At 46.3% G+C, this 16,440-nt stretch overlaps 1 long non-coding RNA gene across 1 annotated transcript in view; it reads right to left on the bottom strand.

Moving 5' to 3' along the window:
- Positions 1 to 16,440, bottom strand: part of LOC106731464 (uncharacterized) — a 511,452-nt gene that overhangs the window by 399,418 nt on the left and 95,594 nt on the right. The window contains exon 3 of the long non-coding RNA XR_012906188.1: positions 11,506 to 11,624. This is a non-coding gene — a long non-coding RNA (uncharacterized LOC106731464). The remainder of the gene's footprint in view (positions 1 to 11,505; positions 11,625 to 16,440) is intronic.

The raw sequence follows: 16,440 nt of genomic DNA, 5'->3' as shown, positions 1-16,440 counted from the left end.
TTTCAAAGAAAAAATCCTTTCTAGAATATTTATGAAGTGAATAGTTCCAAATTACAAATATTTGTGAAAACCAGAATCACTTAGTATACAACTGAGAAATGTGGGCTAAATTCATTAGAAAATGTATTTAGTGTAATGCTTGCCAAATATTAATAGCCTATTAATGCTTCAGATAGAGTATGAATAAATGCAACTGTTACGGATATCGTGCAACAATGGAAAAGGGCTGGTAAAAGAATTGAGCTTTGTAGCATGCTGGTGGGAATCAGATTGTCAGATTCAGGGGCATATTATGCTATTTCAAAATGCATTTTGTGTCTAGACGTGTTATTTCGAAATAACTGTTTTGAAATAATGCTGTAGTGTAGACATACTCTGAGTTTTTGAGTGTGATGCATTTCTTACTGGATATGTTGTGATGATATTTTGTGATTTTTAGCATAACCTGGGAGGAGGGAGCTGGCAGGAGGAGGCTACGGAAGGAAGGGGGGGGAGGAGAAGCTCCGGGCTCAGGGTTGGGGGTCTCACCAGCCCAACTGTCTCCCAACACCGTGGGTGCAGGGGCCTCAGCATCCCTGGGGGTGTGGGGAGGGTGAGGAGGAAGAAGCAGGAGGGGGAGAAGGAGTGGGAAGAGGAGCAGTAGTTGGGGAGGCAGCAGGGGCTGGAGCAGCAGGAGGCAGCAAGCTCTGCCCCAAAGTCGATGACCACCTGGGGTGCACGGACCAGCCTGTCCCCCAGGATGCAGCCCACGGCATCAAAATAGGGGCAGGAGTCTAGGTCTGCCCTGGTTGGGAGCTGCCCCGTGGCCCTGGCATATGCCTGCCGCAGCTCCTTTACTTTGATGTGAACCTGCTCCTGGGTTCGCAAGTGGCCTTTGGTGGCCAGGCTGGCAGCCATCCACCTGTAGACGGTTGCGTTCCTCTGTTTAGTGCAGAGATCATAGACGTTGGAGGCATCCCCCCAAACCTGAATTAGGTCCCTGATCTCCGCACTGGACCAGGCAGGCGCCTGCCTTTTCTGGCCCCTGACAGGCTCCTGGGAGCTGGCAGACTGGTCCTGGGGGCAGTGGAGGGCTGGCTGGCACTGGCTGCCTGGCTCATGCTGGGGCCACTGGGTCAGGTACAGTGACTGCTGGATCTGGGCTGGCAGGCTTGGAGTTGGCACAGGCACTGTGGCCAGAGTCAACCCCTTTAAGGGCTCCGGGGAGAAGGGGAGGGAGAGAAGTTTTCTTGGTTGTGCCCAGAGTGGTCACCAGGGCACCCTGAGAACGGCTGGAGGCCCCCTATTTTGAAATAAGCATCTACATAATGCTTATTTCGAAATAGCAGTTTCAAAATTGGTGCTATTCAAAATTGGACTAAGGTTTACCAATTTCAAAATAAGTGCTCCGCTATTTAGATTTAATTTCAAAATAGCGGTTTGGCTGTGTAGACTCTGGTAAAGTTATTTCAAAATAACGGCTGTTATTTCGAAATAACTTTGCTGTGTAGACATTCCATCAGAAAGCTCAAGGTCAATAATTTGATGTCATTAGTAAACAGAAATGACCAATTTTTGCCTATTTGATAGCAATGTGTGTGTGCATCAGAGAGCAGAATTTTGCCTTAACAAACAGTAGTCTACATTGAAAAAGCAACATTCCAATGTTTGTCATTTAACATTGTATTGTCACAGCATGTTTATTTAATGCATGCCACACAGGCAGCCCTGGAGATAGGAGAAAATGAATAATTTCCTCAGATAAAAACAGAGAGTTCCAATTTATGTCACAGAATAAAGGAGAATACTCAGGGACATTAGAACAGTCCTCTATGAGTATTTACTCAAGTATTAGTCTCTGGCAGTTAGAAAACACAACACTGCTATGACCAAATTGCTCCCTTTAAAAAAACCCTCAAATAATGGGCTGCTGATGGGGTACAACCATTAGATATTTTTCATTCCAGATTAGTGAGATCTAAGAATCTCCACTTTGCTGTTTCCATAACTCATTAAAGCATGTTAGAAGTCTCCATCTGAAGTAACATTTGATACAACTTGACATCTGCCATACTTACACATTTTCCATGCCTGGGGTCTTGGGAACAGAGTGGTTCATGTTAATAACAGCGACCCCTTTGGCTGATTCAGGAATAGCCCTGACAGTCTCTGGAAGGAAAACCTTACACGGCTACCCCTCTGAAGTTTTAGTCTCTGAAAGGACTCCCATCTTAAGTAGTCTTCTGCACCTCGCATATTCAAGACCTGTGTATGTGGACTTGACAATATGGAGCTGGTGTTTAAAGAGAAGAAAACTGGGATGGAATCTTCTGAGAAAAACAACAGATTCTGCTACCTTTCTAAAAGGGAAAAAAAAGTCTCCTCTAGAAATCTGAATATTGGCAATGATACAGCCAACTTCGGCTGCTCCTCATACCCATGCTTCTTCACAATGCAACACTGCAAAGTGGGGTAGCAACACAAAGCTGTCTACCGAACAAGACCCTAGAGAGAAGATGAAGTTGGCTTAAGGACTTCGTTTTCAAGCACCTTCCGCTCCTTCTCCATTAAATCTCTTACTACTGGAGACTGTCACAAGTGATTTCTTGTGAGAGCAGGTCAAGTACCTCAGATATCAAGCAATGAGATAGCATCTGTCAAATGCCATTTCCCTCCTCTTTCTCACCTGCCACTGCCTGAGCCTTACAGATAACCTGACTAAAAAGCTCACTGGCCTGTGCTCCTACCTTCTCTTGTTCCTTAACCCAGAAATAGCTTCCTGCACACACCCCAATCCTTTTCCTATGGTCTCTTGAGTTGCTACATCCTGCCCTCCAAGAAAACTTAAAGAATCTGAAACCCAGCCACACTCAATAGTCATTGACCATTGTTGGGGGATGGTCAGACATCTTATGGGGTGGCTGAGTGAATAAGAAAAGCGACAGAATCATGGAATCCCAGGGTTGGAAGAGACCTCAGGAGGTCATCAAGTCCAGCCCCCTGCCCAAAGCAGGACCAATCCCAACTAAATCATCCCAGCCAGGACTTTGTCAAGCCGAGACTTAAAAACCTCTAGCGATGGAGATTCTACCACCTCCTTAGATAACCCATTCCAGTGCTTCACCATCCTCCTAGGATGTTGGCTGTATCATTGCCAATATCCAATCTAGACCTCCCCCACTGTAACTTGAGACCATTGCTCCTTGTTCTGCCATCTGCTACCACTGAGAACAGCCTCTCTCCATCCTCTTTGGAACCTCCCTTCAGGTAGTAAATGGCTGCTATCAAATCTCCCTCACTCTTCTCTTCTGCAGACCAAACAAGCCCAAATCCCTCAGCCTCTCCTCGTAGGTCATGTGCTCCAGCCCCCTAATCATTTTGGTTGCCCTCTAGTGGACCCTCTCCAATGCATCCACATCTTTTCTGTAGTGGGGGCCCAAGAATTGGATGCAATACTCCAGATGTGGCCTCACCAGAGCTGAATAAAGGGGAGTAATCACTTCTCTAGATCTGCTGGCAATGCTCCTCCTAATGCACCCTGATATTCCATTAGCCTTCTTGGCTACAAGGGCTCACTGTTGACTCATATCCAGCTTCTAATCCACTCTAATCCTCAGGTCCTTTTCTGCCAAACTGCTACTTAGCCAGTCAGTCCCCAGCCTGTAACAGTAATTGGGATTCTTCCATCCCAAGTGCAGGACTCTGCACTTGTCCTTGTTGAACCTCATCAGATTTCTTTTGGTCCATTCCTCCTATTTTTCTAGGTCACTTTGGACCCTTTCCCTTCAATATATCTACCTCTCCCCTTAGCTTAGTGTCATCTGCAAACTTGCTGAGGGTGCAATCCATCCCCTCATCCAGGTCATTAATAAAGATGTTGAATGAAACCAGCCCTAGAACCGATCCTTGAGGCACTCCACTAGAAACCGACCGCCAGCCTGACATCGAGCCGTTAATCACTATCCCTTGGACCTGACAATCTAGCCAGCTTTCTAGCCATTTTACAATTCACCAACCAGCTCCCATCTCAGTCCGACGGGGTGCCTGACGTGACAGCTTGAGTAGCACTAAGTACTCACAACAACTGAAGGCAGTTGGGGCCATGCTTTGACATGACAAACGCAAATTATGCTGAAAACCCAGGAACCAGGTGTTCCATGCTGAGCACCCAAAACAGGTGGGCACTTGAGAATTCTGGGTTAAGCTCTGTGCTCCAGTTCCCCAGCTGTAAAATGGAAAGGAGAACACCACCGTGGCCAGCCAATCAGAAACCCAAAAACTCTTCTCCTTCCCCATCCCTAAGGCCCTGCCCCACCCACTCCTTCTTCAAGCCTCCCCCCAATCTCTCCATCCCCCTCCCTCAGTCACTCATTCTCCCCCCCCCCCCCACTCACTTTTACCAGGCTGGGCAGGGGACTGGGGTGCAGGCTCTGGGCTGCAGCTGAGGGGTTCAGAGTGTGAGAGGGGCCTCTGTGCTGAACCTAGGGCAGAGGTTTGGGGTCCCCAGGAGGGGACTCGGGAGCAGGAGAGGGACTCAGGGCTAGGGCAGGGGGTTGGGTATAGGAGAGGGGTTTGGAGTATGAGCTCTGGGAGGGGGCTCAGAGCCAAGACGTGGGCTTCAGGAAGAGGGGGAGGGGTGCAGGTTCCAGCTCGTCAGCTTTTACCTCGGGCAGCAACAGCTCAGCAGGGCAGCAGGTCTAAATTAGGTTCCCTGCTTGCCTGGCCCCATGCCACTCCCAGAAGAGCCTGGCACATCCCTGGGGGGGGAGAGGCACGGGGCTCTGTGAGCTGCCTCTGCCTGCAGGCACTGCTCTGCAGATCCCACCGGCCACAGTTCCCAGCCAATGGGAGCTGTGGCGTCAGTGTTCAGGGTGGGGTAAGCACATGGAGACTTCCTGGCCCCCCTCCAAGGGCCACAGGGACATGCCAGCCTCTTCCAGGAGCGGTGCTGGGCCTGGGCAGGGAGCCTGCCTTAGCCCTGCCCTGCCACCAGACTTTTAGAGCTATAACAGTAGCCTCCAGAAGATACAGCCCTATTCAGCGAGACTCCCGGCAAAACCAGGAGGGTTGGCAACCTTATAAGTGAAGCTTCCCCTTGGGGAGGCTTGTCCCTCCCTGCCTCTTACAGAACAGGCCCCACCCCACAATGGCACAATGCTCAGGGATGCTCAGCCTCCATTACACGCCACCCGGAACTCCACCTAATTGAAAAGGGATGTTGTGAACATGAACGACAGGATGTCGGTGAAGCACGCGGATACCCCAGCGACAGCACCACAGGAACACTCATGAGAAAATGAATCATCTCATGTTCAGAGCAGGGTTTGGACAGTATGAGTCCAGGAGCCACACACTGACTGAGAGGGATGAAACCACTGAACACCCATATACGGAACGAGACTGAGGGCCTGTGGAAAAACCAGCATGTGATCATGTCATTAAAGACTATCAAAACACATTTGCACCTGGGGCCCAAAGTCAGATTGCTTTTCATTCTGGCATTTCTTAACTTCTCAGGGCTTGACTGTGCAACCCCAGAGTGCTTTAAAGTTGTGGTTTGGATGCAATTACAATGTATGAGTCATCTTCCCAAAAGTCAGCCAAAAGAGATAATCTAGTCTGACATCCTGTATCCCAGGCATCAGCCAGCACAAACAAACAAAACTCAAAAAACAAAAGAATTACAACCTACAGGTGACCATGGCTACACTGGGGGGGGGGGGGGGGGGGGGAGAGGGTTTGAAGAAGGTATGCAAATTGCACTCGCATTTGCATATCTTCTTCCAATTTTTTTCCAGAAGAGGATTTTCCGATATTTGGCCCATCTATATGGAGCCAATGTCAGCAAAAAACCCTCTTTCGGAAGCCCCCGTAAACCTTATTTTACAAGGAATAAGGAGGCTTCCGAAAGAGGGTTTTTTGCTGACATTGGCCCCATGTAGACAGGCTAAATATCAGAAAATCCTCTTCCAGAAAAAAATTGGAAGAAGATATGCAAATACGAGTGCAATTTGCATTCCTTCTTAGAAAAAAAAAAACACACAGTGTAGCCGTGCCCTAAAGTATTACCTGCCAACAGGCAGAGAAACAGAGGGAGGGACAAGAGGGACCCTACAATGGCAAGGAGTTGATTAAATGAGAAATAATGAGATTAACCTGGCAGAGTATGAGAAATGTTCATTTTATGGAGGAAGTTTTTTTTCTTGCCAATTCCTGATGCAAAGAAATGACTGTGTGAAAGATATCACTTTGCTGCACAACAGATGCTTGCATACCCGGCGTACACCATTTTCAGTATGTCAATACTGCGCCTCGGCAGGAAAAAAAAACTTTTTAATAATGAAGTCAAATAATGAGATTAGATGTACAATTATTTCTCTATTGAACAAGCACCCTGGAGATTTTGCTCTGGTATTAAAGTGTATCAGTATTCTTTGAGACAGTATGAAACACTGCACTGAGACACATCCATTTCACCCATTCACGTGACACTGGTAAGCAGAGAATCCATACCATGAGATTTTGATTGTTTCAGATACCACCTCTCTCATCATACCTCACATTACAGGTTTCAAGAGTCTTAGGCCAGCCAGGAAACAACAACATTTTTTTAGCATAGCTATGTGAGTCTGGGGTAGGGAAAAAATGAAGCCATCGTACCTATGCTGGCAAAATCCCCAATATGGAAACAACTGCACCAAGAGAAAAATGTGTCTGTTGGGATAACTAGTTAGTTAGGCAGCGTTATTACCAGCAGAAATACTTCCGTTGGCAAACACTCTGCCTGCACTAATGGGCTCTGCCATCAGAGCCGTAGCTATATTGCTGCCAGGGTCAGATTAACTCTTCAGGGGGCGAGGGGCTATTAGATTTTGGGGATCCCTAGGCTCTGGAGTGGGGCCAAAATGAGGGATTGAGAGTGTGGGAAGGGGTGCAGGTTGAGGCATGAGGATGGGTGTGGGGGGGCTTGAACTGGGAGTGCAGGCGCTGGGGTGGGGCTGGGGATGAGGCATTTGCAGTGCAGAAGGGGGATCCAGGCTGGGGCTATGGGATTTGGATTGTGGGAGGGGGCTCAGGACAGGAGGGTGGGGGGGGGGGGCGGGGCCTGGGCAGGAGTTAGGATGCCATGGTGGGCTTAAATCTGAGGTTCAGGGTTGGGTTCTGGAATGGAGTTAGGGATGTAGAGTGCAGGCGGGGTCTCAGGACCAGGGCTGAAGCAGGGGTTGGGGGTCAGGGCACTTACCTGGGGCAGTTCCCCTTTAATAGGATGGGAGAGTAGGTGGCCCAGTGCGGTACACAGTGGTTATGTCTAGACTGCAGGCTTCTTTCAGAGGAAGCTTTTCCGGAAGACATCTTCCGAGAAAAACTTCTTCCAAAAGAGAGCATTCACACTGCCAAAGCGCATGGAAAAAATTGAATGGATGCTCTCCCGCATGTAAGCTGTGATTACTATGGGCGGAGTGCCCACCAGGGCACCTGTGCTTTTTCCTCTTTCCTCTTCTCCCAAAAGAACTCCCTCTTCCCCGTCCACACACACCTTTTTGCCAAAGAGCTCTTTTGGAAAAAGGGAGTTTTTTTGGAAGAAGAGGGAAGAGGAAACAGCACAGGTACCCTGGTGGCCATTCTGTCCATAGCAATCACTGCTTACATGCGATATAGCATCCAGGCAGTCTGGATGCTATCTTTCGAAAAAGCGTATCGCTTTTTCGATGCGCTTTTGCAGTGTGGACGCTCTTTCGGAAAAAGTTTTTCCAGATGATCTCTTCCAAAAAAAACATTCTTGTGCAAGAAGCCTGTAGTCTAGACAAAGCCTCAGTGAGACAAATTCCATTCCAGAGAGTCTTGATTTTGGTCCAACATCTGAGTAAACCAGGAATGACTCGGTTGAAGTCCAGGGAATTACACCTAATTGTTCTGTAATTCATATATCCTATCATCATCCATGTAAGAGCCTGCCTGTCCCTAGCCCTCACTTCAAGAGGAAGTAAACAGCATGTCATAACACGAGATGGGCTACTTTATTGGAAAGGCAATAAAAGCGATACAGCTGAGCAACAGTAAATTCATACTCATTTCCCTCCTGTCATTTCAGGCTTCATGTAACAACTGTGCCTTATAATTAAAAACTTTCATTAGGTAATAAAAAATGCAACTAGGCAATTAACAGTTTTTCTACAAATATCTATTATTTAATTAGCATTTTATGAGGATTATGCTTTAGGACCAAGAAATTTCTCTTCAACACCTTGAAAGGAACAGATTTCATGCAGGGTTGAGGGATACAAATAAATCCCTAAATATTTTCCAGAGCAATCCTTACAGTATGAAAGAGAGAACCTAATCGTAGTCCCAGCATCTTTGATGAGAGGTTTTTGCTGGTCTAGTGGTTAGAGCGAAGGACTGAAGGGAGCCCAGGACCCATTACACCCTAACTCCAGTTTACATCCTGCAGAAATTGGGCAAATCATTTAACCTCCTCCTGCATGAACCAGTCCAGCTGGGAAGACTGATGCGAAGCAGACACATCAGTATAAATCTGATGCTGCGTAGGAGCTGATTTTTCCTGGATAGATACATTCTTTTGCAGTCAGAGAGACAGGCACGCACATCAGGCCACAATGCAGCATTTCACACTCTATCGCAGGAATGTCACACTGTTGGTACAGTCTGTCAGATTTACTAGTTTCAATTAAATGGCCTATCGTATATTCACACTGTAGGTGCTACATATTTCATCAAATCACCAAAATTACTCCATAATTTTCTGATTAAAAAAATAACCCTCAGTGCATCCTGCCATGCAATGCCTATTAACGTTGATACTTTGAAGAATTCCCTCCAGTAATCTGGCCACAATGTATTTTTCTTGGGACACTGAACAAATGAAATATTTTTTGCATAACTGTATCTGCCTAGATATTTAACTTCCAGCTGAACAAAATGGCTACAGATCGTCCTCGACCCAAATTCTCCAGAAGATGCTGCGAGCCTGCACTTTCTGGACAAGTTAGAGATTTTGATATGTGTGGAAAGACTAAGGGCGCGTCTACACTGCAACACTATTTCAAAACAACTAGCGCTATTCCAAAATAACTTTGTCCGTGTCGACACAGCAGGCAGTTATTTCGAAATAGTGTCAAAATGCTGTCAAGCTGCAGGACTTCTTACTCCGACTCCTGTACCCCTCACTGTTTGAGGAATAAGGGAAGTCGGAGGAAGAGGTCTCTAATTCAAAATAAGTGCTGTGCAGACACCCCCTATTTCAAAATAAGCTATTTTGAAATACGATGCGCTATTGACGTAACTCAATTTGCGTAGCTTATTTCAAGTTAAGCCTTGCAGTATAGATGCACCTAAGAACTAAAGATGTATACCTTGGCTAAGAGAGGACTAAACTGGGAACATTGCAACTGTCTTCAGATATTTGAAGCTGTACAATTCTGGAGAAAGGAACTATTTTTGGTGGAGCAAGAAATTATTTCTAGGCGTATAAGAAGAAATGAAGAGGGGGAGAATTTATGTTGAATATCAGGATTGAGCTCTATCCTGAGCAATGCTCACCCCTTTCCATTGCTCAGGCAAAGCAAATGAATCCTGGGACTCCTTGATGTGGAGAAATCCTCAATGAAAGTAGGATATGGAGGCGAGCGAGGGGACTTGAGGGCTCTCATAGTTTAGCTGGTATGAGCATATTTGAATAACTTATCCTAGTTGGGCCATCAGAAAGGTTTCATCCCTGGGACCCACAGAACTAAACAACATGAGGATCATGAGGATCTACTGCTTGTGCTAAATGAGAAGGTCTCCCAGCTGACTGCAAGAAGAGGGTCACCTAAATATATTATCTCTATAGTTAAGAATAGTATTCCATTGATTATGTCATTCCTGCTTTCTTAAACTTACTTCCTAGTCACAATTTTACCCAATAGTCAGATAGGGTAGAAGTCAGAGATGGGCATACATCCCTTATCTAGCTCAGGGCCCATGGCATGCCCATCAATTGGGCCACCATAATGACCACAAATGTGGATAATCTCACAGCTCTTTTACTTCCAGATTCAGGGATACAAAAGGTTGTTTGCACTTTACCTGAGTTGTCTGTTGAGCCCAGAATAGAACTGGTCATTCAGATCCCATCTGCATAAGTATGTATATGAACTTCCCCTGTATGAGTTCATAAATCTTTGTCATATTTAAAGGTTCTGTTCTTCTTTTGTATAATTTCAAATCCACAAGTGGAGAGAAAAAATGTCCAGATACAGTTTGATTTCCCACAACAAAAGATTTCAATTTTTTCCCCTAAACCTTCCTTTCCATCCATGTCTTTTAACCACCTTTTGACCCCATGAGCATGTGGGAGTTTGTGGTGCCCCGTTATTTAATTCTCTGCAGTCCTTGTATATTCAGATAGTACTCTTCTCTTCCCTATGTCCATTAACCTTAGCACCAGAAGGTTAAATCTAACAATTGCATTTCTTCTCCAACTGCTACCTGCAGCACACACAACAGAGACATAATACTCAATGATCATCAGAATTGGTCTAACACATGGGTTCCCGAACTGGGGGAAGTGCGCCCCCTTGGGGGCATGAAGAAATTCCAGGGGGGGCGTGAGGCGAGCCAGCCTCCCTCCCCCATAAATCTCCTTCCAAGAAAGAGCCTTGCCCATCCAGTGAAAAAATTCAAAAAATACCATGTGAAATGTCCAGTATTTTGTTTTTCCTGGCTTGGGCATCTACTGGAACACCCACAGCTTGGGCTGGCTGGGGTGGGGGGAGGATGGAGCATCCTGGGCAGATTTCAAAATGGCCACTTTAAAAGGGCAATGCTCTTAAAAAGGCAACTTTTTTTTTTTTTTGCTCAACAAATTTTGCTGCTATTTTTTTTTAGGTGGGGGGGAGGGCATGAAGGTTTCTCAAAAATCAAAAAGGGGGCATGATGCTGAAAAGTCTGGGAACCGCTGGTCTAACCAAATGCCACTGTTTTATTTTAAAGGAAATCAATTAGGCTGATCTCTCTCTGTTACCCATCTTATTTTTAAACACAGACTTGAGGCTATTTTTGTATAAAATAAACTATACACTGCTACTGCCAATGCAAGTTTTGTTTCCACGCACTCTTCCATTATACTTACCAGCCAAAAAAAGCAGATTTGTGGCCAATTTTTTAAAAATGGGACCAAAGGAAAATTCTGTTCTCAGACTCACAAGATGACTCTTGATTGATACCTCCTGCACAATCAAAATTCTAAATAGACAACAGGACTCTGAATACACACAACAAAGATGCCTCAAGGGCCTGAGGCTGCACCATCAAAATCAATGGGAGCTTAGACTCTGAATGTAATATTGCAGGATCGACCCTCAAGTTATCGTCCAATAATGCTCTGTACTCCTACAGTACCTTCCACCTGAAAATCATAAATATAAGAGTGACAACATTCCTGATGAATTTAGACTCCTTTAACAGACAGCAAGAATGAGGTACCAAGAATTTAAGCAAGTTTTCCCAAAAGCGGCCACTGACCTTCAGTGCCTTAATTTGTGTGTCCATTTTGAGACATTCTGCACCAGATTTTCAGAAGTGTTGACTGTCCACAAATCCAGTTGGAGTCAATGGGAAGGAACTATGAGTGCTTAGATGCTCTGAAAAAATCAGACAAAAACATCTCAAAAGTTGGGCATTAAAAGACTAAAAAATCCAAAATCAATGGCCCTCTTTAAAAACTCGATTGTAAGTGATTAGGTTGCAATCCCATAGAAAATCTGCCAGTTGGCTGTGTCCCAATCATATGCTTTAATCACTGAACAGACCATTTTTTCCTCCCAAGAGATAGAATCTGTACTCTTGATACTGTACATTTACATTGTATTATAACAAGTTCTGGATTGTCTGTCTTTTTCCCATAGGCCACATGTCTCTGATCTTTAACCATTGTAATATTTTTCAGTCGTTCAGTACATCTCTATGTTAATCTTCAAGATTTACAGCCTTGTATTGTCTCATGAAATAATTTATGACATTCTTTTTTATAATCTCAAAACAAAACAAGAGGACAGTAAATCCTAGTGATTATCCAGTAATCCTATTGTGCTTTATACCTGTCATCAATGATTACCCTCAATAATCTAATGGAACGAAAACATTAGTTGGGGGGGTTGGAAAATTATAGACTTCAAGATCAGAGCTGTGTAAATTAGGTAGTGAGTCGGTCTCTTATAGCAAGGAGTACACTAAGAAGAAGAAAATGAATTACATGGTTCTATGGCATAATCTTCATAGGTTTTAAACTTTCAAACTTTTTCCTCAAACTAGACTACATTAGCAACTGCAGTTTAACAATGAAGTGCTGGTTGCATCTGACTACTTTAGCTATTTTCATTTTTACACAGTCACTTAGGACAGGTTAATGGACAGGGTCCTAAATAACAAACACGGATACATTAGAGGCCATGGCATGAGTGTTGTATTATTAAAACATCATTGTCCAGAATTCTGTAGCTTCAGAGGGGTATTTGAGTTAGTCTGTAACAGGAAAAACTTTAAAATAAACCGAATAGCCTAGTAGCATCTTAAAGACTAAATAGTTACAAGAGGCTGATAAGGACCATTCATTAGCACTTGGAAAGGAAGATGAACAACACCAGATTCTACACAGACATCAAGAACCATCAGCACCTTCATTGTTTGGTTGGTTGATAATGTGCGAGCCATCCGATATCACGATTGAAACCATTATCATAAGCATTAAACTTGCGAATGAAGTTAAGTTCCAATCCTTCTCTGTGTATTTAGCTTGTGGAATTGGTCTGAAACAAAACATCGACTTGGAGATCCATTAATGAGTGTTCAGGAAGATTAAAGTGTTCTCCAACAGGTTTCTGTGTGTTGCCTTTTTGGATATCAGATTTGTGTCCATTAATTCTTTCCCATAGAGACTGTCCTATTCGGCTGATATACATTGCCGTGGGGCATTGCTGGCGTAGATCCCATTAACGGATGTGCACTTAAATGAGCCTCTGATTTGGTGGCTGATGTGGTTGGATCCAGTGATGACAATGCTTGCGTAGATGTGTAAGCAGAGTTGGCACTGGGGCTGATTGCAGGGTTCCTGGATGTTTATGATGTAGCTGTGCTGCGTGGTTACCAGAAAGAATTTGTTTTCAGGTTAGGGGGTTGTCTGTAAGCGAGAATTGACCTTTCCCCCAAGGCCTCAGAGTGAGGGGTCATTTTCCAGGATAGAGTTCTAGATTTTTGATAATGCATTGGAGGGGTTTAAGTTGTGGATTGTAGGTGATGACGACTGGAATTCTGTTGTTTTCTCTTTTGGGCCTGTCTTGAAGGAGTTCATGTCTGGGTACTTGTTTAGCTCTGTCAATCTGTTTTTTCACTTCTCCAGGTGGGTATTTAAGTTTTAAGAATGTTCTATATAGATCCTGTAGGATTTTGTCTGTCCGTGGGATTAGAACAAATCCGGTTGTATCTTAGGGCTTGGCTGTATACAATAGATTGAGAAATGTGTCTGGGATAGAAGCTAGAGGCATGAAGATAAGTGTAGCAGTCAGTAAGTTTCTGGTATATGGTGGTAGAAATTTGTCCATCATTTAATTGTACTGTAGTGTCAAGGAAGTGGATTCTGTAGACATTTGACCAAACACTTCTCTCTCTCCCCTGAGCACCATCTTTTTATCTCCGAAGACTTGACTGGAATTCCTCCTGTTTTACACAAGGAACAGGATGTATTGTATTATTTCATGTACCAATAGTAGTTATGCTGCAGGTATTAAACTAGAGGCTAACACTTTTGTCCAATGTTTTAATGTGCTTCGATATTTTCCAAGAACTTTTCAAAATACAGTAAAACTCCATTAGTCCGGCATCCAATGCTCCAGGACTCCTGATGGTCCGGTACCATCAGGAAACTGGAAGTGCTGGGGCAGCCGGACAGGCTTTCCCCATTCAGCTGCTGCTGAAACTGACCAGCAGCTGAATCTGGGAAGCCGGGAGCAGAGCAGCTGGGGTGCTGCAGGGTTGGTCTCATAGCGCTGCCTCTCGGGGCTGTGGGACCAACCCGGCAGCACCCCAGCTGCTCTTGGGGATGCCTGGGGCAGAGCAGCTGGAGTGCTGCCGGGTTGGTCCCGCAGCGCCAAAGGACAGCGCTGTGGGACCAACCCGGCAGGACCCCAGCTGCTCTGCCCCAGGGGTCCCCGATTCAGCCGCTGCTGAAACAGATCAGCTGCTGATTCCAGGAAGCCCGGGGCAGAGCTGCTCTGCCCCGGGCTTCCTGGAATCAGCCGCTGATCTGTTTCAGCAGCGGCTGACTTGGGGACTCCTGGGGCAGAGCAGCTGGGGTGCTGCCGGGTTGGTCCCGCAGCGCCGAGGGGCGGCGCTACGGGACCAACCCGGCAGCACCCCAGCTGCTTTGCCCCAGGTGTCGGGATTCAGTCGCTGCTGAAAGTGACCAGCAGCGTCAGTTTCACCAGCAGGCTGAATCTGGACGCCTGGGGCAGAGCAGCTGGGGTCCTGCCGGGTTGGTCCTGCAGCGCCGTCCTTTGGCGCTGCGGGACCAACCCGGCAGCACTCCAGCTGCTCTATTGCAGGCATCCCCGATTCAGCTGCTGGTGAAACTGACCAGCAGCAGCTGAATCAGGGATGCCTGGGGCAGAGCCGGACTATCGTAAGGGGGGGGCTATGAGGAGTCTGGGGTGGCATCCCCTCCCACCCCACTCCAGACCCCTCATAGCCCCCCCTTCTGATAGTCCGACATATCTGATAATCCGGCACCCCCTGGGTCCTAAAGGTGCCGGATTATCGGAAGTTTACTGTAACTGCAAATGCTTAAAATGTGGGATCTGTAAAGTAAGGTGTCCACAGACTCCACATAACAGTGTTTAGCCCACTGGGTAACCTTGAGTCCAAGCATTACGCTTTGCCAGGATGCTGGGTAAACAGTCTCTCCAGACAAAACAAAAAGTGGGGTAAAGTAGAAAGTTCAGGCCTTATGGCATAAGCCACGGGCCTGATGTGAGGCCTAAGAACTGGCCAATAATGGTCAAGACTTGGTTAATATAAAGTAAAGTGAAGCTATGAACAAGAGGCAGATCCTGCTCACAAAACTTGGCAAAAACACTAAATTGTACTAGGCATACACACTCCAGAGGGATGGTAACAACACCCCGTTACGACATATCTTGGCACCAATACACTCCCCACCGATAATAGGGACATAATTGACCCAGGTTCTGGACAAGGTCTGAAATGACAGCATGATGGATACTGATGTTTTGATTGAACCACCAAGTGCAGGATGTTGGGTGGTATCTAGGTAATGTCAGAGGGTAACAATCTAATATGTCGGTGTGAGGTGTAACTTGTTTGTACCTGTGCATAAAGATGGGTCTTGGAGGGGCTGTCTTTGTCTAGCCTAGGGGGCAACAGTCAAGCCTGCTGTTGACTGAGCTGGTCCATTGTCCTGGGATACACATGCATAGTGGTTTGGTAGAGTCTGCGGACAACTATCACTGTGTTTTGTTTGACAAACCTGGCTCAGGTGCCTTTGAGCTTTATGTGATTATGTAGTCTTTGGAGGCTCTCTTGGAGTCTGCTGTACTGGCTACCTGCACAGAGCTGGCACAGCACATGGCCAGACAGTTGTCACTGGATAGAGCAGGATACTCGTCAGGACACCACTCTGACGTCACGTATTACAGTTGATTCAAAGCTGCACTCCCTCCTTCTCCCTCCCCCCCCCCCCCCCCCCCCAAAACACAGAGCCGGGAACATGCCTTTAAAGCCTGCACCTGGGACCATAATGGCTGGCCTGTGAGATTGTTAAAAGTGCAGAACCAGCATAAAAGTGAAGTCATCAGGAAACAGTGCATTGAAATGCAGTACATCCCGCCCCCCCCCCCCCCCCCCCCCGACAGCTGGTAAGTGTGGTGGGCAAAGAGTTGCCACTCTCGCATGTCTGTAAGTCCAGATATCCTAACGACAGTTGGGAGAGGGAGTGGGGTGCCTGGGAAAACGATTCCTCCCAGAAAAGGAAAAGGAATGTGAAGGTGAGGGGAAAGGGAGGGGTTGCTGGACAATGAATTTTGAACCTGCTGGGGGAGAGGGAGAAGCCGTGTTGGTCGCTGTGCTGCTTGAGGAGCTCATTCTGCTCATCCCCTTGCTCATGTGTTCGGAGTCCAGCCCGGTGAAGGCCTGGTGGTCCTTGCAGTTCTGCTGCTCCCTTTTCCGAGTGCTGTTCCCGACATCTGCCTGAGTTAGCCCTTCATCGGCAAAACGGTCCCTGTTGTCTCTAGTGTGCTTCCTTTTCTGTTGCAGCCTCTGCGACACAGTGCACGGTGGGGGCTGTCCAGGTCTCTGCTGGTCTGCACAATGCACTCGGGAGCGTGCTAACATCGTGTCCTGCATCGTAACATTTCACTTACCACACTTCCTGCTGACCCGTCCAAGGAA

The sequence above is a fragment of the Pelodiscus sinensis genome, chromosome 10 (genome assembly GCF_049634645.1).
Source record: "Pelodiscus sinensis isolate JC-2024 chromosome 10, ASM4963464v1, whole genome shotgun sequence".
NCBI lineage: Eukaryota > Metazoa > Chordata > Testudines > Trionychidae > Pelodiscus > Pelodiscus sinensis.
Note: the sequence above shows the minus strand (reverse complement) of the source record. Positions and strands in the feature narration are given on the sequence as shown.